Source organism: Panthera tigris, chromosome D3 (assembly GCF_018350195.1).
Source record: "Panthera tigris isolate Pti1 chromosome D3, P.tigris_Pti1_mat1.1, whole genome shotgun sequence".
NCBI classification, from domain to species: Eukaryota; Metazoa; Chordata; class Mammalia; order Carnivora; family Felidae; genus Panthera; species Panthera tigris.
The window spans coordinates 20,030,185-20,053,147 of record NC_056671.1 but is presented as its reverse complement, the minus strand read 5'-3'; the positions used below and the strand labels follow the sequence as shown (position 1 = coordinate 20,053,147).

At 41.0% G+C, this 22,963-nt stretch overlaps 3 protein-coding genes, 1 long non-coding RNA gene, 1 pseudogene and 1 gene segment (V, D, J or C); 4 read left to right on the top strand and 2 right to left on the bottom strand.

The window, feature by feature from the left end:
• Window positions 1–22,963, top strand: part of LOC102968706 (immunoglobulin lambda-1 light chain) — a 718,086-nt gene that overhangs the window by 337,652 nt on the left and 357,471 nt on the right. The window lies entirely within an intron of this gene.
• Window positions 1–22,963, top strand: part of LOC122232563 — a 1,057,381-nt gene that overhangs the window by 694,956 nt on the left and 339,462 nt on the right.
• LOC122232564 (immunoglobulin lambda-1 light chain-like) overlaps window positions 1–22,963 on the top strand; it is a 586,739-nt gene that overhangs the window by 234,342 nt on the left and 329,434 nt on the right. The gene's annotated exons all lie outside the window — the stretch shown is intronic.
• Window positions 1–22,963, top strand: part of LOC102959445 (immunoglobulin lambda-1 light chain-like) — a 480,152-nt gene that overhangs the window by 141,176 nt on the left and 316,013 nt on the right. The gene's annotated exons all lie outside the window — the stretch shown is intronic.
• Window positions 3,347–14,200, bottom strand: LOC122232694 (annotated as a pseudogene).
• Window positions 14,448–22,328, bottom strand: LOC122232582. 2 transcript variants are annotated; one of them, XR_006209929.1, is made up of 3 exons: window positions 22,242–22,328; window positions 21,393–21,550; window positions 14,448–14,645 (listed from the first exon to the last, which is right to left on the bottom strand). It is a non-coding gene; the product is annotated as an uncharacterized LOC122232582 (long non-coding RNA). The 2 variants fall into 2 exon arrangements; XR_006209930.1 differs by lacking the exon at window positions 14,448–14,645 and adding an exon at window positions 19,497–19,698.

Genomic DNA, 22,963 nt, shown 5'->3' with positions numbered 1-22,963 from the left:
TCTTAAACTTTCCTTGTTTTTCATGATCCTGACAATGTTAAGGAGTCCTTAAAGGGTCAGAGATTTTGCAGAATGTCTCTCAATTTGGGTCTGGTATTTTCCTCCTGGTTACGCTGGGGATATAGGTTTTTGGAATTATACCACAGAGGTGATGTGTCCTTACCACTTCCATCAGGGATACATCCTATCCCTATGACTTACCACTGATTTCTCCACTGCAAAGTTACTTTTTTCTCCTTTCCATATCCTACTCTTTGGAAGCAAGCCACTAAATCCAGCCTACCCTCAGGAAAGGACATGTAGTCTCATTGAAAGGAGAGAATCTATGAGATACACAAATTATTCAGAGTACAGAAATAATATGGAATTCATTTGTAAGGAATATTTGTTTTTCCTACCTTTAAATTTAATTTTAAATTAATCAAAATTAAATAAAATAAAAACTTTAGTACCTCAGTCATACTAGCTACATTTCAATGGCTCAGTAGACACATGTGACATATTAGAGCAGATACAGAACATTTCTATCACTGCAGAAACTTCTGTCAACAGCACTGACTTAGATCATTAGTTTTCCAATTCTTCTGCTCCTCCTTCTTCTCCTTCCTCTCCTCCATTGAAGTGCAATGGTATATAACATTTTATTACTTTCATGCGTCAATGTCCTGATTCAATATTTGTATATATTGTGAAATGATAACCACAATAAGTCCAATGAACATCTATCCATTACCAAACAAAGCTACAGATTTTTTTCTTGTGATGAGAATTTTTAAGATTTACTCTCTTAGGAACTTTTAAATGTGCAATACAGTATTTAACTATAGTCACCATGCTGTGTATTATTACCTCCCCATGACTTATTTTATAATTGGAAGTTTGAACCTTTGGGTCCACTTCACCCATTTTGCCCACCCCAACCCTTCTTCTTTTCAAATACATGCAGCTTAAATATGAATCTCTTCTAACAACCACTTTAGCTTTATCTTACAAATTTTGCTGCTTCAATACAATTCACTTGCAAATATTTTCCTTTCCCACATCATTTTCTCATAGGAGCTCTGAGTTATTTAGAAGCAAAACCAAGACTAGAATGAGCATAGAGTACAGCATTCAAGAGATTTGTGAAAGTGTAGGAATGGTATTTTGCACTTTTGTCTCCTGGCTTCCTACACCCTAGTCCCAGTCTTATTTTCAATTATAGTGCTTAATTTCTGAATTTTGGGTTTTTTTCTCAATTATTTTTCTGTTATTGCTTTCTAGCTCAATTCCCCCAAAGTCAGTGGGTAGCTACAAAAAGCCCTACAGCTAACACCATGACTAATGATGAACTATTGTATATGAGTCTGAGAACAAGACAAGGATTTCCACTATAATCACTTCAGTTCAACAAAGCACCTGAATAGCCAAGACAACTTTGAACACCAACACTGGAGAACTTAAACTCCCAGATATCTGTCTTAGTCAGGGTTCTCCAGAAAGATAGAACCAATAGGATAAAAAGAGAGAGAGAGAGATGGGTTTTCTGCAATTATGGAGACAAAGACCCATCATATGCTATCGGCAAGCCACAGACCCAGGAAAGCTACTGGCATAAATCAGTCAGTCTGAAGGCCCAAGAACTAGACTCTCTGTTGTCCAAAGGCAGGAGATATGGATGTCCCATCTCAAGAAATGAGAGGGGGAGATTTCTTTTCCTTTATTTGTGTTCTCTTAGGGGTCTCATTGGATTGGTCTCAGTCTGCTGATTCAAATGCTAATCTCTTCCAAAAACCCTCACAGACGCACCCAGAAATAATGTCTTACTAGCTATCTAAGCATCCCTTAGCCCAGTCAAGTTGACACATAAAATTAACTATCACATAAACTTAAGCAGAATTACAGTATTTGAAACAGTATGGCATTACCACAAGATTAGAGAAGCAAAGAAATGGGATAGAATGGAGTCCAGAAATATATATACAGTCACCTGCCAGATTTACACAAAGGTTCCTCTGCAATACAGTGAGAAAAGAGTGGTCTTCTTAGTGCTGATTTGAATAAGCATATGAAAAAATAAACCTGGATACCCTGACTTATCACACCATAGACAAAAATAAATAAATTTGAGATGAATCATAGACCTAAAGGCTAGACAGTAAAGCTCCAAAAAGAAAATAGGAAGAATATATTTATGTGCTAGGTGGGCAATAATTTCTTAAGTATGATGCAACATGAAGCACCAACCCAAATGTACATATATACACCCATGAAGTCACCATCCAGGTCAAAATATGGGACATTTCCAGCACCCCCGCAGTTCCTTCATGCCCTTCCCAATTGACAGTCTAGTTAAGAAAGAAAGAAAGAAAGAAAGAAAGAAAGAAAGAAAGAAAGAAAGAAAAAGAAAGAAAGAAAAAAGAGGGGGCAAGACTTGAATAGACACTTAATAGAAGAGGATGGTATTCAAGTGGCCAATAATCATATGAAAAAAATGTTCTCCAGATCATTACTCATTAGGGAGATGTAGATAAAAACAATAATGTGGTACCATTACAACTCCAAGAGAATGGCACTAATGGAAAGGATTGACAGTACTAAGTACTGTATCTGTAGAATTCTCAATATTGTTGGTGAAATATAAATTATTTCAATCACTCTTGAAACAGTATTTGGCAGAATCTGCACTTAAAAGCTAAATCAAAGTAGTTCCGGCACTTCTCATAAGTATATGTACATTCCAGACAAATGACTACATAAGCCTACCAAGAAACATGAACAAGCTCATAGCAGTTTTATTCCAAATAGCAAAACAATCAGCCTCAAAGTTCATCGGGAATTAAAATGGATGCGTAAAACTCTACCATATTCATTCAATGGGATTCTACCCAGCAATGAAAAAGAATGTGCCATGGCTGCATACAGCAAGAATGCGTCCCACTTACTAAAGGAAGACAAAGACAAAAATATTGTGATCCCATTTACTCAAAGCTTAAAAAAAGACTCTATGGTGTTAGAGATCAGAATAATGTTTACTTTGCAGGGAGAGGTTGACTGGGAAGGAGAATAAAGAAGCCTTCTGAGCTTCTTGACAGTACAGAGCTAAAGAATTGTCACTGTAAAACCTGACTATTGCTGACCACCATCATCCACAGCCATGATATACAGATGGCCTCGCCTCAATTCTGCCTTCAGAATTCTTGGAGGTGGGTAGAACATAATTTTAGCTATAACGCTGTCTGTGGTAACGTCTGGAATACCTAGAGTTTGTGTCAATCCTCTTTTTAGATTTTATGGGTGACAGCCAGGGGTTAGTGTTGCTCACAATAATGGATGCTGCACTTCTTGATCCTGTTTGAACTTGAGTTTAAAACACAACCTCTGTTTCAGGAGGCAAACATTCTCTTCTGATGAAGAGAAAAGCTTCTGATGATTCTTGAATTGATGCTGTTTTCTCCTTTGAAGTCAAAAACCGAAGCCAGCGTTTGGAACACTGAAAAGACTCTTGTTCCAATGCCTTCAACAATGATTCACATGAAGTATGACAGCTCTGAAAATGTTGGGACAGAGTGGACAAAGCAAATTCTTAGTGTTTTCATGGCACTTTCTGAAATGTTCCCACATTGGCAAAGGCTGATGATCTGTAATTGCAAACCTGGCACACACAGGGCATTTCGCCAGGCTTATGATTGTCCTCCTTGTGCTGTAAGAGAATCTGATCTGTTTTGAATGACAATTCACAAATTTTACAGAAAGTGGAGGGCTCCTAGATTGTGTGTATACTTTCAATGTGACATTGCAGCTGGAAGGAGTGAGAAATTGCGGGTGACGGTGCTAGCAGGTGGTGTGGATTTCCCAGCTGTCACCCCTCTGCTTCTCAAGTTCCAAATTGTTCCTCAAATAACTCATAAACTTGACATTCTTTAGAACTTTCAAGCAGCTGAGGCATTTAAAGGTTCTGTGAGTCTTCTGTTCTGGCTGCCTGTCTCCTTTATGGTGCCCATAGTTAAAGTCACAAAATAACATAATCAGATTTTCCTTCTTGGGATCAATAATCTAGTTTTGACTTGTTGGACTTGAAAAGTCTGTTTTTTTCCAGCCTTTCCAAGCTATTTTTTGTGTCTAGATCCATAGATTGAAATGAGCCCTGTCATTTGCATAAGCCCAAGAAAATAATGTTCCATTCTAAACATGGCTTGATGAGAATGGGACAGATTTTAAGGTTGTGTTCACTGTAAGAGAGAAATCTGAAGGGGCCACAGCTGAGGAATGTCCTCCTGGGATTCCATCACTGAATTTAGGTCTTTTGGGATTTCCACTGTTTACATTGGAAGCAGGAAGTTGCTTTGAACTTCAAGGACTTTCACCCTGCCTCCTACAGAAAGTATAGCTCCAAGTAGACACTGAGATATGAAGACAGAAAATCTGAGGGACTGTAAGACATGACTTGTGATGCGTTCCTTTTACAATCTGGTTTAGATGAAGTCTCCAAATAATAAGACTATTTGGGGCACCTGGGTGGCTCACTTGGTTAAGCATCTGACTCTTGATTTTGGTTCAGGTCATGATCTTAGGGTTCCTGAGTTTGAGCCCTGCTTAGGGCACTCTGCACTCTGCTGTCAACAAAGAGCCCACTTTTGATCCTCTGTGCCCCCCTCTCTGTCCCTCCCCTGCTCTCCCTCTCAAAAATAAACATTGAAAACATTTCTTTTAAATAATAGATCTGTTGCCCTCCGTTCAGATTGAGTGGCCACTTGAGTGTCGCATGGGTCACGTGGTTTGCAGGCTGCAATTCATAAGCAGGATCCTGACTCAAGTGGCCTTCCTTTGTTCTGAGTATCATTCCGGAGTCACTCTCTTCAAAATGTTTGGAATGACTGGTTTTGAATTTGAAACCAGTCTGATGAAGAGAATTTCTGCATCTTCATTTCCATGTTCCACTCCTACTAAGATCATCAGCTCAGCATGTTCATTTTCCCTATTCCTGTGTTTGGATTCTCCTGTTCTGCTCTGCTGGTTCTGGCACTTGGTTTTCCTCACACAAGAAAAGATTTGCCATTTCATCACTGTTTTTTGCTTGAAGAGGTTCCTTCAACTTCTAGTGCATTCTTTTTGTAAATTACCAGCTAAGTACAACCGCATGTTCTTAGTATTTATACTAATACTAATAATAACTAATAATGGTTATTATGTATATATTACATTTTTTTAATTCGGGTTGGAAAAACCCAAAAGAATATTTTGTGACATGTGAAAATTCTGACATTTAAATTTCAGTGTCCACAAATAAAGTGGTTTATTTTATTTTATTTTATTTTATTTTATTTTTTTTAATTTACATACAAATTAGTTAGCATACAGTGCAACGATGATTTCAGGAGTAGATTCCTTAGTGCCCCTTACCCATTTAGCCCATCCCCCCTCTCACAACCCCTCCAAGTAACCTTCTGATTATTCTCCAAATTTAAGAGTCTCTTCTGTTTTGTCCCCCTCCCTGTTTTTATATTATTTTTGTTTCCCTTCCCTTATGTTCATCTCTTTTGTCTCTTAAAGTCCTCCTATGAGTGAAGTCATATGATTTTTGTCTTTCTCTGACTGACTAATTTCACTTAGCATAATACCCTCCAGTTCCATCCATGTAGTTGCAAATGGCAAGATTTCATTCTTTTTGATTGCCGAGTAATACTCCATTGTGTATGTATACCATATCTTCTTTATCCATTCATCCATTGAGGGACATTTGGGCTCTTTCCATACTTTGGCTATTGTTGATAGTGCTGCTATAAACATTAGGGTGCATGTGTCCCTTCGAGACAGCACACCTGTATCCCATGGATCAATGCCTAGTAGTGCACTTGCTGGGTCGTAGCATAGTTCTATTTTTACTTTTTTGAGGAACCTCCATACTGTTTTCCAGAGTGGCTGCACCAGCTTGCATTCCCACCAACAATGCAAAAGAGATCCTCTTTCTCCACATCCTCGCCAACATCTATTGTTGCCTGAGTTGTTAATGTTAGCCATTCTGACAAGTGTGAGGTGGTATCTCATTGTGGTTTTGATTTGTTTTTCCCTGATGATGAGTGACGTTGAGCATTTTTTCATGTGTCGGTTGGCCATCTGGATGTCTTTTTTGGAGAAGTGTCTATTCCTGTCTTTTGCCCATTTCTTCACTAGATTATTTGTTTTTTGGGTGTTGAGTTTGGTAAGTTCTTTATAAATTTTGTATACTAACCCTTTATCTGCTTTGTCATTTGCAAATATCTTCTCCCATTCTGTCTGTTGCCTTTTAGTTTTGCTGATTGTTTCTTTTGCAGTGCAGAAGCTTTTTATTTTGATGAGGTCCCAATAGTTCAGTTTTGCTTTGTTTCCCTTGCCTCTGGAGATATGTTGAGTAAGAAGTTGCTGCGGCCAAGATCAAAGAGGTTTTTGCCTGCTTTCTCCTCTAGGACTTTGATGGCTTCCTGTCTTACATTGAAGTCTTTCATCCATTTTGAGTTTATTTTTGTGTATGCTGTAAGAAAGTGGTCCAGGTTCATTCTTCTGCATGCCGCTGTCCAGTTTTCCCAGCACCACTTGCTGAAGAGACTGTCTTTATTCCATTGGATATTCTTTCCTGCTTTGTCAAAGATTAGTTGGCCATACATTTGTGGGTCCATTTCTGGGTTCTCTCTTCTGTTCCATTGATCTGAATGTCTGTTCTTGTGCCAGTACCATACTGTCTTGATGATTACAGCTTTGTAGTGTAGCTTGAAGTCTGGGATTGTGATGCCTCCTGCTTTGGTTTTCTTTTCCCAGATTGCTTTGGCTATCCAGGGTCTTTTCTACTTCCAAACAAATTTTAGGATTATTTGTTCTAGCTCTGTGAAGAATTGTGGTGTTACTTTGATAGGGATTGCATTGAATATGTAGATTTCTTTGGGTAGTATTGATATCTTAACAATATTTGTTCTTCCTATCCAGGAGCGTGGAATCTTTTTCCAGTTTTTTGTGTCTTCTTCAATTTCTTTCATAAGCTTTCTATAGTTTTCAGTGTATAGATTTTTCACCTCTTTGGTTAGATTTATCCGTATGTATTTTATGGTTTTTGGTGCAACTGTAAATGGGATCGATTCCTTGATTTCTCTTTTTTTCGCTTCATTGTTGGTGTATAGGAATGCAACCGATTTCTATGCATTGATTTTATATCCTGCAACTTTGCTGAATTCATGAATCAGTTCTAGCAGTTTTTTGGTGGAATCTTTTGGGTTTTCCATATAGAGTATCATGTCCTCTGCAAAGAGTGAAATTTGACCTCTTCCTGGGCGATTTGGATGCCTTTTGTTTCTTTGTGTTGTCTGATTGCTGAGGCTAAGACTTCCAATACTATGTCGAATAACAGTGGTGAGAGTGGACATCCCTGTCTTGTTCCTGACCTCAGGGGGAAAGCTCTCAGTTTTTCCCCACTGAGGATGATATTAGCATTGGGTCGTTCTTTTTTTGTTTTAATTTAAAAAAATTTTTTTACGTTTATTTATTGTTGAGAAACAGAGTGAGACAAAGCATGAGTGGGGGAGGGACAGAGAGAGAAGGAGACAGGAGACAGAATCTGAAGCAGGCTCCAGGCTCTGAACAAGCGGTCAGCACAGAGCCCGATTCAGGGCTCGAACCCACAAACTGTGAGGTCATGACCTGAGCCAAAGTCAGATGCTCAACCGACTAAGCCACTGGATGCCCCAACATTGGGTTGTTCTTATATGGCTTTTATGATCTCGGGGTATGATCCTTCTATCCCTACTTTCTTGAGGGTTTTTATCCAGAAAGGATGCTGTAATTTGTCAAATGCTTTCTCTGCATCTATTGAGAGGACCATATGGTTCTTGTCCTTCCTTTTATTGATGTGATGAGTTAATTTTTTTGCAGATATTGAACCAGCCCTGCATCCCAAGTATAAATCCCACTTGGTCCTGGCGAATAATTTTTTTAATGTATTGTTGGATCCAGTTGGCTAATATCTTGCTGAGGATTTTTGCATCCATGTTCATCAGGGAAATTGGTCTATAGTTCTCCTTTTTAGTGGGGTCTCTGTCTGGTTTTGGAATCAAGGTAATGCTGGCTTCATAGAAAGAGTTTGGAAGTTTTCCTTCCATTTCTATGTTTTGGAACAGTTTCAAGAGAATAGGTGTTAACTCTTCCTTAAATGTTTGGTAGAATTCCCCTGGAAAGCCATCTGGCCCTGGACTCTTGTTTTTTGGCAGATGTTTGATTACTAATTTGATTTCCTTACTGGTTATGGGTCTGTTCAAATTTTCTATTTCTTCCTGTTTCAGTTTTGGTAGTGTATATGTTTCTAGGAAGTTGTCCATTTCTTCTAGATTACCCATTTTATTGGCATATAATTGCTCATAATATTCTCTTATTATTGTTTTTATTTCTGCGGTGTTGGTTGTGATCTCTCCTCTTTCATTCTTGATTTTTTTTGTTTGGGTCCTTTCCTTTTTCTTTTTGATCAAACTGGCTAATGGTTTATCAATTTTGTGAATTCTTTCAAAGAACCAGCTTCTGGTTTCATTGATGTGTTCTACTGGTTTTTTTTTTGTTTGTTTGTTGTTGTTGTTGTTGTTGTTGTTGTTGTTTTGGTTTTGGTTTCGATAGCATTAATTCCTGCTCTAATCTTTGTTATTTCCTGTCTTCTGCTGGTTTTGGGTTTTATTTGCTATTCTTTTTCCAGTTCCTTAAGGCATAAGGTTAGGTTGTGTATCTGAGATCTTTCTTCCTTCTTTAGGAAGGCCTGGATTGCTATATACTTTCCTCTTATGACCACCTTTGCTGCATCCCAGAGGTTTTGGGTTGTGGTGTTATCATTTTCATTGACTTCCATATGCTTTTTAATTTCCTCTTTAACTTCTTGGTTAGCCCATTCATTCTTTAGTAGGATGTTCTTCAGTCTCCAAGTATTTGTTATCTTCCCAAATTTTTTCTTGTGGTTGATTTTGAGTTTCATAGCGTTGTGGTCTGAAAATATGCACGGTATGATCTTGATCTTTTTGTACTTACTTAGGGCTGATTTGTGTCCCAGTATATGGTCTATTCTGGAGAACGTTCCATGTGCACTGGAGAAGAATGTATATTCTTCTGCTTTAGGATGAAATGTTCTGAATATATCTGTTAAGTCCATCTGGTCCAGTGTGTCATTCAAAGTCATTATTTCCTTGTTGATTTTTTGATTAGATGATCTGTCCATTGCTGTGAGTGGGGTGTTGAAGTCTTCTACAATTATGGTATTACTATCGATGAGTTTCTTTACAAATAAACTTTTATTGGGACACATCAGTGATCACTGGTTTAAGGCTATTGTTGGTGGCTGCTTTGACGATACTATGGCAGAGTCAAGCCCTGCAAAAGAAAATGCGAGTCACCTAATACCTAAAATATTTACTTTTTTTTTCAGGAAATTTTGTCCACCCATGGTTTAAGAGAAGCAAAATGGAAGATACCAAACTTATCAGCCCACCAATCCCTGGAGTGTTTCAGATGATTCAGTGGGCCTCAATATTTCCCACCCTGGGCAGCAAGGGAGGGAGAAGCTGCAGCGTCCTTGTTTCTGAGTCCAGAGAAATTTCTCTCCAGTTCAGCTGCACCATGTCCTGTGTCAGTCGAGTGCTTAGCTTGCTGTCTAAATGGCTTTTGAAGTGAGGTCTGACCAGAAGATCCCACCCCCTTTATACGACCATTATAATCCTATCTATAATATCCAGATGGGGCTTCTATCAGTTTTCCCAACAAGTTTACCCTGCTTGGGTTTTCAGCTGTTGTCCTGAGTGATTGCCAAAACTTTCCTTTCAAATCTCCCCCACCAAGGAAAGAATGTGGGTGGGGTTTCAGGGCCAGGCCCAGGGGCTGCAGGCCTGGTTGGGGGCCTGTGGTAGAAATGCCCCTCCTCTCTCTGCTGTCCAGAACCCCACCACCTTATCTCCAGTTTAGCTGGGTCTTGAGCTATTGGGGATCAGCAGGGTCAAGGGGAGGGGGTCCACTGAGCTATTCCAACAAAGCTCAAGCTGAGGTTAAGACAACTAAAAGGCACACGTATTCTTCCAAGTGCTGGGACATCCTCACAGGTCAGTTTTCCAGCCAAAGAGAACAAAAACCTTCTCTTCCTGTGTCCCCAGGTAGCAAAGTGGGCTGGTTTCACTCCCCAGTCGGCAGGGTAGTCTGAACTGGAAGACTCAGCTCCCAGGGGGATTCCCAGGGGACCACACTTTAATCCCAAGAGCTTTTGCTACATATCAGCCAACTCTTTTCTGAATGTTTCCAAGGGTCAAAGGTCATAAGCCAGTTTGCTCTGGCTACCTCTCACATTCTCCCCTCCCCCCTTCACATGCCTTTTCCTCAGCACCTTCTAAATAGTCTCAGGCTTTCCCAACAGCCCTCTTTGCATATGGATTCTTGAGGAAAGGGAGGGCTTCAAGCCCCCCTGACAGGCAAAAAACATTTGTATTCCCACTCCCTCCAGTGTATCCAAGTCACAGAATTAGAACAGAAATCCAGTTTGCTAATTAAAATGTTCTAAAGTGCCATAACCTGACATGACTTTAAAAATATCTTTCTTGGGGGTGCCTGGATGGCTCAGTTGGTTAAGCACCCGACTTCGGCTCTGGTCATGATCTTACAGCTGATGAGTTCCAGTCTCACATCTGGCTCTGTGTTGACAGCTCGGAGCCTGGAGCCTGTTTCAGATTCTGTGTCTCCCTCTCTCTGACCCTCCCCCGCTCATGCTCTGTCTCTCTCTGTCTCAAAAATAAATAAACGTTAAAAAAAATTAAAAAAAAAAGAATATCTGTTTAATAAATGTACAAGGATGGATTTAGAAATAGATTCAGCCATTCAAAAGGATTAGATGGCACTCAGTTTCATATGATTTCTGCCTGGTGGCAATGCTGGTAGTTGCCAAATTGTTTGCTAAGCACAGCATTGAAACGTAAAGTTTTTATATTGTTTCCTTATTTTTAAAGTGTTGGAAAGTCATTTTTAAAGTTGTAAAGTGTGATGAAGCCAAATAAAGTTCATCTGTGTGGTTATTTGGCCTGCGAATTGTCAGTTACGCACTTTAAGTTTGGAGACATGTTAATTTAATTTAATTTTGATTTTTAAAAAGATTTTATTTTTAAGTAATCTCTACACCCAACGTGGGGCTTGCACATAACCCTAAGATCAAGAGTCACATGCTCCACCAACTGAACGAGCCAGGTGCCCCAAGACATATTAATTTTATAATTCACTAGTTCCTAACGTGGTCAGTGGTACAACGTAAGGTGGGATGATGTGGAATAACAGGGTCCCAGACTCTCCACAGAGATCTCTCTAGTGATTTTAGGAATAGCTCAGTCTCAGAATCAGCCCAAATCCCACCTCCCATCCCCCACTTTTAAAAGTGATAATTTAGGTTATCACTTTTGTAAGCCATTTAATCTATGAGGTCTAAGCCAATTGTTTCCATCCTGTTACACATTAGAATTGCCCAGGGAACCTTTAGGAACTCACCTGCCCAATCTCACTGCTGGACAATTAGATTAAAATTTAAGGGAGTTCCTTTATAAACCTTCACCAGCCGTGTGCCCTCCACCTGAGAAAACGCCAGTGGTTTGGGGAGTTCCTCTTCCCCCTTCCACCTGACAGGAGAAAGGATTTCCCTTCACTTTTTCAGATTCATTTTAGCATGTATGACCCAGGGCATAAAATCCTCCACAGTCACCAAACAACGGGGCAATTTGAAATAGAGGTAAGAACAAGAATGCCACCTCTAATGACTACATAACAATCCTTTTGATTTGGGGCGAATAACCCAGAAGACATTCAAAGGAGTAAGTGAAGCTGCTATAAGAAAACCATTTCTGTTCTCATGGACTTATTTATTATATATTTTTCAGCATTTCCCTCCAGAAAAACTCAAAGTAGAATCCATGCAAAGCCTGTCTCATTCTAAAGTGGTGATTCTCAGCAAGGGGCAATTTTACCCCTAACAGACATTTGACAATGTCTGGAGATGTTTTTTGATTGCCAATATATTTTATTTCTCACTATTAGCATCTAGTGGGTAGAGATCAAGGATATTGTCAAACATCCTACAATACACAGAATGCCGCCCCCCACCTCCCCTCGACAAAGAATTATCCATCCTAAAATGGTGATAGTGCCTGGGTTGAGAAACCCTAGTCCAGGGTAAAAGAAACTGTCCCACTCCCCTGCATGATGTCCTTGGCAACCTCCTTGTAAGAAAGAGTTAGCATTCCTGACAAAGTGCTTAGATAGTTACCTGATAAACTTAATAGGGCCAAATTTTATTTTTGAAAATTAGTCATCCTTCCCCTGAGATGACTGCCAGTGAAATAACTGACATTTAATCTTATCCTTTTAGGTTTGGTGTTAACGATGGTGATGACTAACTATTCTATTTTCCTTCAGAATGTTCCTAACAAGAGAGAATCTTTGATTTGGCTTGCTTGAAACTTCTCCTTTTGCAGACAGACTGTAATAAAATTTAAGTGCTTGTAACTAAATCATATTGAGATTTCTCTCTCTCTCTCTTTTTACAGTAGAAATAAGAACTATTTTTCCAATAAGATTTTATTACATCTAAAAATTACCTATAGAGGCACCTGGATGGCTCAGTCAGTTAAGCATCTGACTCTTAGGTCATGATCTCACAGTTTTGTGAATTCGTTGAGCCCTGTGTCGGGCTCTCTGCTGACAGTGCAGAGCTTGTGTGGGATTCTCTCTCTTCTCCCTCTCTCTCTCCCCCTCCCCTACTCATGCTGTCTCTGTCTTTCTCTAAATAAATAAATAAAATTTTTAAATTACTTGTAAAAATGTGTAATATACTTACATTGTTTCATCAATTCTATATTATCGTTAAAATGATAATTCACTCTAGAAAAAAATAACGAGCCTCATGCTTCTAGGAAATTATTCTGTAAACTTCAATAGGGGCACCTGTGTGGTTCAGTCAGTTAAGCATCCGACTTCAGCTCAGGTCATGATCTCAAGGCTTGTGAGTTTGAGCCTCATGTCCCTCTCTGTGCTGACAGCTCAGAATCTGGAGCTGCTTCGGATTCTGTGTCTCCCTCTCTCTCTGCCCTCCCCCGCTCATGCATGCTCTCTTTCTCTCTGTCAAAAATTTAAAAAAAGTTAAAAAAAATTAAAGAAAAGAATGTGGCCATCTGGAAACCAAGGGAAGAAGCCTCAAGAGAAGCAGAACCTGCTAACACCTTCATCTTGGACTTTAGCTTCCAGAACTATGAGAAAATAATTTTCTGTTGTTGAAGCCACCCAGCCTGCAGTATTTTGTAATGGCAGCCCTAGCAAACTAACACGCTCTCTAGAACAGGAGCCAATGGAGAGGGCTCACTTCAGGGACAGGTAGGGGGTATACAGGTGATAGCTCAGCAACCAAAAGACTCCTGCTCATAAACAAATGCTTGTCTTCCCTGATTTTCCAGGAAGCAACCTGCTCCTCCTTTGGACTATTTCATGGATGCCACTGCTGCTGGTAGGGACTCCCACTCAACTCTTTCTGGCCCCACATCCTTTTCTTTGTCTCCTAGATGGGGAAGGACAGAAACTTGAGGACACGGAGAGTTCCATTTTTGTACCATCCCGGATGTGAGGGGAAATATCTGTGTTCTAGGCCACGTATTGTAGCTAAGAAGAGAAAGAAAAACAAACTGTAGCCATTTAGCAGAATTGGCTGAAATCTAATCACCTGACATACAGAAAGACCTTAAAATGTTAAGCTATGAATAAGCAGAGACCTTAAGTTTAACCTGCTCTGCGCACACTAGGAGGGTCTGCTGAGCGAAGTGACTACTTATCCAATGTGGTTTCCATAGAGAAAAACAAGATGCCTCCTGCAGACTGGCTTGACAGAAGACCGACTTATCAGAGGGAATTTAGGCCTGTAGCCAATAAAGGAACGTGAGTAGAGAGAGGGCCAGAAAGAGGGAATATGTTATTTCTTCAGTTCTCTACACCTCCAGGAGCCTCCACAAAATGAGCCCTGGGCACAGGGATTCCCTGGATTCGGGGAAAGGAATGTCTGGTTTTGATTTCATCAAAGCCTGTCCCCACAGGGACTGCCTGTCACCAGCTAACATGAGGATACTTCTGGGCAGCATGCTGGGCTCAGGAAACTGCCTGATCTCACCTTTCCTTCCATAACTAGCCTCAGGGCCAAAGAAGCCCAGCTCATGATCCAAGGAGGCAGCTTTTTGACCACAACGTTGTCTCTGGGACCCAAGATCGTGATAGTGAAGGAGATATATGGTCAGTTTGATTATCCACCACCAGGGCTGGGTGTCTCAGACAAGCTATGAACTTTGTACCCAGGAGATGAGGTCCAGAGGACTGGGGGGCTTCCTTACATGTAAACCAAAGCTATGTAGAAAGTGGTCTCTGTGGCATGGCCCAGGGAGACACCCCTGTTCAAGAGGGCACTAATCAGGGTAGTCTGTCTCTGCTGTCTTTCTCCATCTCCCTGGAGAGCCTGGGTCATGGATCTCCCATTGTTCTTACAAGCTTTTTCCTCTTCCCCTCTCCCTGGAAGAGCTTCATCCCAAGAGACTTGGCTTTTGTAATCGGTGGCAGTGCCTTTGGCTTCCTGCTTCCTTTGCTCTCACATTTATTATGCCTTTTCCCTGGAGGAAGAAATCACAGAAGGATGGTTTTTCCCAGCTTAAATGAAAGGGTAGAGCACAGAGGGATCAATATGCACACCAACAAGACACGCTAAAAGATTTAATAAATGATGATTTGTATCACCCGCTTACCAAAAAGCAGGGAGATGTTAATTTCTAGGGCATTCATAGATGATAAATTATGTGTTAGATCCAGCTCCTTTAGTCACAAGAAAGGGGGAGATAGAGGGAGCCTCCAATTCTAATGGACACCCCCAAGGAAGAAAACCCAAGAACCTGTCATAGCAAAGTCCTCTAATGGGCAAGTTGAATTAGTTAAAAGTCTTAGCACTGCAAGATTGGCAGAGAAGCAGGCTTTAGGGAAATGCTACCTTTACCAGGTGGAATAAGGCAAAAACTCCAACAGATGAATCATGCCAAGGAGGAAATCTCCAAGTTAAAAGAACTACCAAAATCCTGAAATCAGATGTGACTCTTTCTTTGGTGATTGAAAATGCACTTCAGTCAGCATTTGAATAAATATTTTATCTTGCACACATTTTTGTTAATTTTTAAATTAAAACATGTGGGGGGATATTAGTGGTATAAAAGCATGTTTATAACTATATATTCAGGGGTAATGAATGTGCCTTAAGAACCACTTTCCTTTTCTTTTCTTTTATCTTTTTTTCTTTTTAGTTTATCTCCAAGTTAGTTAGCATATAGTGCAATAATGATTTCAGGAATAGAATCCAGTGATTCATTCCCTACATAGAACACCCAGTGCTCATCCCAACAAGTGTCCTCCTTGATGCCCCTTGCCCATTTAGCCCATCCCCCCAATCACAACCCCTCCAGCAACCCTCAGTTTGTTCTCCATATTTAAGAATCTCTTCTGTTTTGTCCCCCTCCCTGTTTTTATATTATTTTTGTTTCCCTTCCCTTATGTTCATCTGTTTTGTATCTTAAAGCCCTCATATGACTGAAGTCATATGATATTTGTCTTTCTCTGACTGATTAATTTAGCTTAGCATAATACCCTCTAGTTCCATCCACATTGCTGCCAATGGCAAGACTTCATTCTTTTTGATTGCCGAGTAATACTCCATTGTACATACATACCACATCTTCTTTATCCATTCATCCATCAATGGACATTTGAGCTCTTTCCATAATTTGGCTATTGTTGAGAGTGCTGCTATAAACATTAGGGTGCATGTGCCCCTTCAAAACAGCACACCTGTATCTTTTGGATAAATACCTGGTAGTGCAATTGCTGGGTTGTAGTGTAGTTCTATTTTTACTTCTTTGAGGAACCTCCATACTGTTTTCCAGAGTGGCTGCACCAATTTGCATTCCCACCAGCAGTGCAAAAGTGTTCCTCTTTCTCCACATCCTCACCAACATCTGTTGTTGCCTGAGTTATTAATGTTAGCCATTCTGACTGGTGTGAGGTGGTATCTCATTGTGGTTTTGATTTGTATTTCCCTGAAGATGAGTGATGTTGAGCATTTTTTTCATGTGTCCGTTATCCATCTGGATGTCTTCTTTGGAAGTGTCTACTCTTGTCTTTTGCCCATTTCTTCACTGGATTGTTTTTTGGGTGTTAAATTTGATAAGTTCTTTATAGATTTTGGATACTAACCCTTTATCTGATATGTCATTTGCAGATATCTTCTCCCATTCTGTTGGTTGCCTTTTAATTTTGCTGATTTCTTCCTTTCCTATGCAGAAGCTTTTTATCTTGTTGAGGTCCCAATAGTTCATTTTTGCTTTTGCTTCCCTTGCTTCCAGAGACATGTTGAGTAATGAGTTGCTGTGGCCAAAGTCAAAGAGGTTTTTGCCTGCTTTCTCTTCTAGGACTTTGATGGCTTCCTGTCTTACATTTAGGTCTTTCATTCATTTTGAGTTTATTTTTGTGTATGGTATAAGAAAATGGTCCAGGTTCATTCTTCTTCATGTTGCTTTCCAATTTTCCCAACAATATTTGCTGAAGAGACTGTCTTTATTCCATCGGATATTCTTTCCTGCTTTGTCAAAGATCAGTTGGCCACACATTTGTGGGTCTATTTCTGGGTTTTCTATTCTGTTCCACTGATCTGAGTGTCTGTTTTTGTGCCAGTACCATACTGTCTTGATGATTATAGCTTTGTAATACAGCTTGAAGTCCAGGATTGTGATGCTTGCTGCTTTGGTTTTCTCTTCCCAGATTGCTTTGGCTATTCGGGGTCTTTTCTGGTTCCATACAAATTTTAGGATTATTTGTTCTAGCTCTGTGAAGAATTCTGGTGTTATTTTGATAGGGATTGCATTGAATATGAAGATGTCTTTGGGTAGTATTGACATCTTAACAATATTTGTTCTTCCTATCCAGGAGCATGGAATCTTTTTCCATTTTTTGGTGTCTTGTTCATTTTTTTTCATAAACTTTCTATAGTTTTCAGCATATGGATTTTTCACCTCTTTAGTTAGATTTATTCCTAGGTATTTTATGGTTTTTGGTGCAATTGTAAAATGGATCGATTCATTGATTTCTCTTTCTGCTGCTTCATTATATAGAAATGCAACCGATTTCTGTGCATTGATTTTGTATTCTGCAAATTTGCTGAATTCATGGGTCAGTTCTAGCAGGGTTTTTTTGGTGTAATCTTTTGGATTTTCCATATAGAGTATCATGTCATCTGTGAAAAGTGAAAGTTTAACTTCCTCCTTGCTGATTTGGATGCATTTTATTTCTTCGTGTTGTCTGATTGCTGAGGCTAGGACTTCCAATACTATGTTGAATAACAGTGGTGAGAGTGGACATCCCTGTAGTGCTCCTGACATTATGGGGAAAGCTCTCAGTTTTTCCCCATGCAGGATGATATTAGCAGTGGGTCTTTTGTATATGGCTTTTATGATCTTGAGGTATGATCCTTCTATCCCTACCTTCTTGAGGGTTTTATCAAGAGAGGATGCTATATTTTGTCAAATGCTTTTTTGGCATCTATTGAGAGGAACATGTGGTTCTTGTCCTTTCTTTTATCAACGTGATGTATCACATTGATTGATTGATTTGTGGATATTGAACCAGCCCTTCATCCCAGGTATAAATCCCACTTGATTGTGGTGAATAATTCTTTTAATGTATTGTTGGATCCAGTTGGTTAGTACCTTGTTAAGAATTTTTGCATTCATGTTCATCAGGAAAATTGGTCTGTACTTCTCCTTTTTAGTGGATTTTTGTCTGGTTTTGGAATCAAAGTAATGCTGGCCTCATAGTGTACCCTCATGAGAGATCCTGAGACAGAAACACCTATCTAAGCCACAGCAAGTGTGAAGTAAGAAATATTTATAGTTGTTTTAAGCTACTAAGTTCTGGGATACTGTGTTTTGTAGCAATAGATAACTAAAGAGCTGCACTTGTTATGTTTGGTATGCAATTATTGTTTTCACTACCACATCATTACCATTACCATTACCACCACATCAGTGCCTTGTGATAGAAACAAAATTCTGTCTATTGAACTGTTTCTCCCCCTGCTGAATTAAGCTGGCTTGATGTAAGGGTGAAAGTGCCCATTAGTATTTTTGAAATGACTTGAATCATTTCAGCACACATCATGTATTAGTTTGCCAGGGCTGCTATAACAAAATATCACAGATTAGATCAATTATATAACAGAAAATTATTTTTGCACAGTTCTGGATTTAGAAGTCCATGGTCAAGGTGGACCAGCAGGGTTGGTTTGTCCTGAGGCCCCTCTCGTTGGCTTGCAGATGACTGCCTTCTTACTATGTCCACTGTGGTCTTTCCTCTGAGGGTGTCTGTGCCCTAATCTTTTTTTCTTATAAACACATCAGTCATGTTGGATTAGGGCCCACCCATATGACATCATTTTATGTCCAAATGTAGTTACACTCAGAAGTACTAGGGGTTAGGACTTCAACATACAAATTTTGAGGGAACACAATTGAGCCCATTGCATATTTCATATAGAATATTCAACTTGCAAAACTCAGCAATGTAATTTGTATTATAGACTGGCCTAATTTTTTCACTTAAGTGACTAACCATTTATCATGATTAACCAAGTTTTCTCAAGCAGCCTGAAGTGCAGGGTGCCTGGGTGGTCCAGTCTGTTAAGAGTCTGACTCTTACTTTCAGCTCAGGTCATGATCTCATGGTTCGTAGGTTTGAGCACCACGTCAGTCTCTGCTAGGGAATCTCTCCTCTCTCTCTGCCCCTCTCCTCGCTTGTACTCTCTCTCTCTCTCTGTCTCAAAATAAATACATAAACTAAGAAAGAAAGGAAAGAAAGGAAGGGAGGAAGGAAGGAGAGAAACAGTTATTTTTATCAGTGAAATGGGTTTATTTGGGAATAGCAGAGAATTGCAATCCAGGACAAGGACGCTGTGGCGAAATGATAGGCAAGTCCGGAGAACAAAGCAGAGGGGCAGAATATATATATTCTGAGAATATATATATATATATTCTTATATAGAGGAAATGTGGGGTGGGTGCTGGGAAGGGTTTTTATAAACAAAAAGTCCATTGGAGTAAACTAGGAGTTAAAAGTATAGTGACTTTTCATTGTCTGAGTTGGGACTGTCTCCCATTGGCTGGGCTGTTTCAGGGGAGGGAGGGGATGGGGAAGGGCGGGGAGGAGAACATCTTCCTTCCTCCTGCTGCTGGTAGTAAAGCATCCTCTTCTTCCTGTTGGGACTAGAAGGTAGGTCTCTTCCTGTTGAGTCTGCGGCATGCAATGGGCTCCAAGAAATGCTAGGCATGAGAGGTCCCCTTTCTGGGGGACCTCTCATTTAGTGAAGTTTCTCTTTATTAATTTTCAAAAGGTCAAATAGCCTGTGGACTAGAAGAAAGCTGTACAGGTGCTCACCAGGGCCATGAGTGAATAGGGCCTGCAGAGGTTTGACAGACACCAGGATCGATCAGGCATATGTGCATCTCATTTGAAACCTACTCTGGCACGTTTAGGATCCACGCAGGGCTGATGGCCTATATTTCCATAGTCTGCAGTTGCCCATGACACAGACTCAGGGACTCGTGTCCCTGCTCTTTCTAGAGATTGGAAGATCTATTGAAGAAAATATTGGAGAAAGTTCTGTGAGCAATGGCTTTGTGCTCCAGCCCTCTGAGGCCCCGCCTTGTCATCTTATATTAAATTCTGCTTATCCAAATACCAGGTCACCTCTCCTTGTTCTTCTACTCTTTCTAAATTAATCTCTCCAACTCTTAAATGTCTGGACCAACATCCTCCTGTGAGAACCTCAGGTTTGTCTCCTCTTCATGCTGAAGTTCTCTCTCGGGAGTAGCAAATGAATCTCAAACCAGAATTCAGCTCAGCCTGAGGGGCCTTCCATTGCTTAGCTGATTCCTTTTTTAAGTTTCATGGCCCCAGATCACCAGTAAAATATGAGATTGGTCAGGTGATGAAAATATGCTTTTCACAATGATTTCATGTCGGTGGCAGAGTCTGGGCTATTTCTCTCTCTTTCTAATTGTATGGCCACTGCATCCTTACCCTTATTAGTAGTAGAACCAATGATCTGGATCCCTAATACTCTTCTGGATTGTGGGTCAAGTCAACATTTCTTGCTGGCCTTAGAAAATAGCTCTTTTCCCCAACTCTGTCTCTGAGAATTATTAGACACTTTCATTCTGCCTAGGCCTTGGGTCGTCTTTCAGTATCTTTTCGGCCTCTCGATGATTTCCCAGGCTTGCTATATGAGATTGTGCTCTGATTCTTTTCTGTCCACATTCTTCCCATTCATGCTCTTATTCCCCAGCTGCCCTAAATCTAATCTACCTTCTGTGCACAGCAGACAGCTCCGAGGTGAATTAATACCCAAGAACCTTCTGTGTGCACCATACGCCCACTGCTTGCTTTCTAATGACCTGGAGACTCCTCTGTCCCCCGATGGGGCCTCCATCTATGTGGGCCCCCTGCCACCAACAGTCACTACCTCCCCGTACAAGCTCGTATGGCCATCCTTACCAATGAGGACTCTCTCCAGATAAACCCAACTTTTAAAAACCTCTTTGCCTTGGTACTATGCTCTTTGAATATTTTTATGGCAAAGTCTAAATTCCAAGTAAATAATCCTGCCAGATTTATCTCTCAGATGAGGTGTCCAAGCCAAACAGAGTCCTGACTGTAGGGCACCCTGCTTTAAAAGCAAGATGCAGGGGCACCTGGGTGGCTCAGTCGGTTGAGCGTCCGACTTCGGCTCAGGTCATGATCTCACAGCTCGTGAGTTCAAGCCCCGTGTCGGGCTCTGTGCTGACAGCTCAGAGCCTGGAGCCTGCTTCTGCTTCTGTGTCTCCCTCTCTCTCTGCCCCTAACCCACTCACATTCTGTCTCTCTCTCAAAAATAAACATTAAAAAAATTTTTTAAATAAATAAATAAATAAATAAAATAAAAGCAAGATGCAGTGGGTACCTGGGTGGCTCAGTAGGTTAAGCAACTGACTCTTGATTTGGGTTCAGGTCTTGAGCTCACAGTTCTTAAGTTTGAGTCCTGCATCAGGCTCCGTGCTGACAGTGCAGCACCTGCTCGGGATTCTCAATCTCTCTCTCTCTCTCTCTGCCCCTCCCCAGCTCGCTATCAAAATTTTAAAAAACAAAGAAAAGCAAGATGCAGTGTTGACTTTTTTCTTCCTTTACCGTGTTGGGCAGCTATAAATATCACTCTCCTGCACGGGGCCATCCATGAACAGGGCACTTCTATGAGTGCTTTGCATTAAGTTAGCCCCATAGGTAAATCTCACCAGGCTGCTTTGGAGTATTACTGTCTCTGTTTTGTGGTTGAGGAACCCAATGCTGAGGTCACGTGATGCTCTGCTTTTTGCTCTTCCTCTAAGACAGTCTATTTTGTATGCTTTTTCTCAAATTCAAAGCTGCTGGTTCCCATTCTGGAGAATAGTTCCTGTAATTACAGGGTCCATGTCAGGGACGCTGAAACAGGGTGCACGTCAGGAAAAGGTGAGGCCTTTTATCGACCCCCCCTTTTTTTGAACATACTGTTATACGGGTTTCTGCATTTTCTATTCTTTCAGAAATGGCAAAGTGTGTCCCATAAGCTGATGGGCCCATTTCTGGTTCTTTCTTACAGGGTGTAGGGTAGGAGGATGGAAGGCAGAACAGGGTAACTGCTACAGGAGGAGAATGGAGAAGGGCCAGTTGTGTGTGTGGCAAAATAAGAAGTTGCTGATGCCTAGCAAAGACAGCAGTGCGTGCACACACACACACACAGAGTGCTAGCACTGAATGAGAGGCACTGGAATAGAGCAGAGAGTACTTCCTCACACTCAAGGAAACGTTCAGATGGAGCCCTGCCCCGGGCCTTAGTGTGTGGCCTCCCAAAATATTTTGCCCATGCAGTGAGGGAGATGAGGAAGCCTAGGGCCAGGACACAGGGGTGTAGGACAGGGAGCCTTCTTGCTCACTGGAGAGCCAATTGCCCATTGAGCATGGGGTCTGACCCCACAGTAGGACATCTTCTTTTCATTTGGATGGTTCATCTCACAGGGTGGCCCTGCACACCCCCAATTCCAACGTCAGACATATACCAGCTTCCACCAAAGTGCACCCCAGGGCTTGGTAAGGGGTTTACTCACTCTTGGAACCCAAATCCACAGCATCTTCCTTGGTCAGGGTTGGCTTACCACCTTGATGGGGAGGAAGGCAAATTTTCTGGGGAGGTGGTCAATCTTGCATTGACATCACCTAGCCCCACAAACACAGGTCATATTTTTAATGTGGGAAACAAATATTAAACCAATGTCATAGGTCTACATGATCTTATTTTGCTAAAAGGAATTTAGATGCTTTTACTGACCACAGTTAGTTGAATTCTATAAAGGGTTGGCCCTGTTTGGAAGACAGTCATGGGCTGGTGAGGCCCAAAGGCTCTGACTCATCTTCAGGGTGATGACCCCTCTAGTACTGGGGACCTGACTTGTGCACAGTGAAGCCATATCTTGGTGCATCCAAAGGCCAGGGGTGGAGACTATGGATCCACTGGATCCACTGGTGAGGAGTGCTCGAGTACAGAGCCTTGACAGAGTGAGCAGTGGGAGCCTCCGAAAAGCACTTTTCCTCTAGTGCACTACTGGCCACTTAGTATGTTCCGGGCCCTGAGGATGCACCGTGTGTGTGTTGACCAATTAAACAGCCACGGAAGTAAGTGAGAAGGTAACAGATGCACCAGACACAAGAGCCAAATGAAGGAATGACAAATGGTGCCGTGAACTCCTGGGGCCGAACCTCACCCAGTTTAGCGTTTGCGCATCACAGATGCCATACCTTCTTGTTTAATCAGTAACTGCAGATTCCCGAG